The sequence below is a fragment of the Schistocerca americana genome, chromosome 2 (genome assembly GCF_021461395.2).
Source record: "Schistocerca americana isolate TAMUIC-IGC-003095 chromosome 2, iqSchAmer2.1, whole genome shotgun sequence".
NCBI lineage: Eukaryota > Metazoa > Arthropoda > Insecta > Orthoptera > Acrididae > Schistocerca > Schistocerca americana.
This window is the reverse complement of record NC_060120.1, coordinates 91,873,166-91,875,857: the sequence shown is the minus strand read 5'-3', so window position 1 is coordinate 91,875,857 and position 2,692 is coordinate 91,873,166. Positions and strand designations below refer to the sequence as shown.

The following is a 2,692-nucleotide window of genomic DNA, read 5'->3' as shown; positions in this document are numbered from 1 at the left end:
CGTGCATGTCGCACAACTGCTCATCGGTTTTGCGTTGGTTTTCCGTCATTGTATTTCTGAATAGGTTATTGCTTCTGCAATTAATCTGCGTGAAGCTTCAGTTCTTTTTTTGTTACTATAAAGCACTATGATACCATCCTTGACTGTGAAATAGGCTGTGCATATTTGTTTCCATATAGAGAGGATCGTAATATTTAATATTATTATGAAATGTAAATAGGGGCAACGGCCTTGCCGCAGTGGATACACCGGTTCCCGTGAGATCACCGAAGTTAAGCGCTGTCGGGCGTGGTCGGCACTTGGATTGGTGACCATCCAGGCCGCCATGCGCTGTTGCCATTTTTCAGGGTGCACTCAGCCTCGTGATGCCAATTGAGGAGCTACTCGACCGAATAGTAGCGGCTTCGGTCAGGAATACCATCGTAACGACCGGGAGATGGTGTGCTGACCCCACGCCCCTCCTATCCGCATCCTCCACTCAGGATGACACGGCGGTCGGATGGTCCCGGTAAGCCACTCGTGGCCTGAAGACGGGGTGCTTTTTTATGAAACGAAAATATGTATTCTGAATTCCACACTTTCTGTTCCAGACTTCCTAATACGTCTGTGGTTTTGAGCTATGTTAGTCCGCACATGTTGCATATAGTGAGTAGTTACTTCACGGTGTAGCAGCGACGTTATTCACATATGAGCAGTAAAAAATTAACGACAACATTAATCCACTCAGTGACTCTCTCGTTGCTCAGACCAGGCTTTCGATCACAAGAATACTCTCTTACAAGGTGACGCCCTCTTTCAGTGCTGCAATGCGAATAATCTATGTTATTTTCGTATTGTTCAGTCCAAAGACTTGATGTGGCTCCCATGCTACTCTATCCTGTGTGTAAACTTCGACATCTTCGAATAACTTTTGCAACCTGAATCTGCTAACTGTATTCATCTCTTAGACTCGGTTTATAATTTTTAGACCTCCCCACCCATTTCTCTCCAATACTATACTGATGATCTCTTGATGTCTCAGAAAACGTCCTATCTAACTATCCCTTCTTTTAGGCAAGTTGTGCCACAGATCATTGCCTCCACAATTATATTTCGTACGTCATGATTAGTTACATGATCTACCAACCTAATCTTCTACATCCTTTTGCAATCTCTTCATGTCTAGACTGTTTATCGTCCATGTTGCACTTCCATACGTGCCTAAACTTCTGACAAATAATTTCACAAAAAAGTTCCTAACACTTAGGTATATATTAGATTTCAACAAACTTATCTTCTCAGAAACGCTTTTCTTGCACTACCAGTCTACATTTTATATCCTCTATTCTCTATTCATCAACACTTACTTTACAGCCCAAACCTATCGTCTGCTTTAAGTGTCTCATTTCCTAATCTAATTTCCTCAACATCACCTGATTCAATTAGATTACATCCCATTATCCTTGCTGTCCTTTTGTTGGTGTTCATCTTATACGCTCCTAAGAGTTATTCTTATAAGTCAGCCGCAACGGTACAAGTCCATTATGAAAAATGAAGAAAACGCAGGACAACTGCTTAACACACAATCTTTAAGCAATTGTCCTGCGGTTTCCTCATTTTTCAGAATTATATGATCCTTTCCAGACACTGTCCATTCCGTTTAAATTGTGTTACAATTCTTTCGCTGTCTCTGACAGAATTACAATGTCATCGACAAATGACAGGGTTTTTATTTCTTCTAGCTGAACTTTAACTCCAACGCAATTTTTTTTATTTTCTTTACTGGTTGCTCAATATACTCCCCTCTCAGCCACTGCTTCCCTTTCCTGCCCCTCGTCTCTCATATCTACCGTCTGGTTTCCGTGCAATTTGTAAATAGCCTTTCGCTCCATGTATTTAACCCCACCGCCTTCAGAATTTTGAACAGAATATTTGAGTCAACATTGTCAAAAGAAAATGGCATAAATGGAGGCTGGCCTTTCCTTAACTATCTTGTAAAAGAAGTCATATAGTCACTACTGCCTGGTTCGTTCCCACATTGCTCCGAAATCCAAACAGATCTTCACCATAGGTCGACTTCTACCATTTTTCCATTCTTCTGTACAAAATTCGTGTTAGTAGTTTGAAACTATGTTGATAGTTACTTAATTTTCATGCCTGTCAGCAACATAATTTGCTCTTTCGCACTCAGAATCACACACACACACACACACACACACACACACACACACGCACACACACACACATATATATATATATATATATATATATATATATATATAGAGGCATATACGCTGAACTGTCAATTTTATTTAATGGCCTTCCTAACACTCAAGGTGTAACGGACCGGTTGCTTTTTGAAATTCGATGGCAGGTTACCGGGATGTGTTACCTTTCTTAAATTCTCTTTCATATATTTTGTGATCTTGTTGGAGAGATCGTAGGTACCCTTCTTCATAACACAAAAACCTTTCTCCGACATGGTAACCCCATTTAATGTCAGTGGGAAAATTAGGCTCACGGATGTAAATACAGTAATCCACAGTCGACTGAATTTAATAGCTACTGCCCAAAGGTACTGATATTTTAAACAGGCTACGGTAACGCAAAAGGCAGTTGGGGCCTCAGAGAAATGGAAGTAATAGTGTAACTGAATTAATGCTTGCTAGTTTGCCTTGGACAGTACTCAGACAGCGCATGTTCTAGTGCTATC

The 2,692-nt window shown here is 40.7% G+C and overlaps 1 pseudogene; it reads left to right on the top strand.

Moving 5' to 3' along the window:
• Positions 1-221: 221 nt before the first annotated feature.
• Positions 222-339, top strand: LOC124597069 (annotated as a pseudogene).
• The last annotated feature ends 2,353 nt before the right edge of the window (positions 340-2,692 follow it).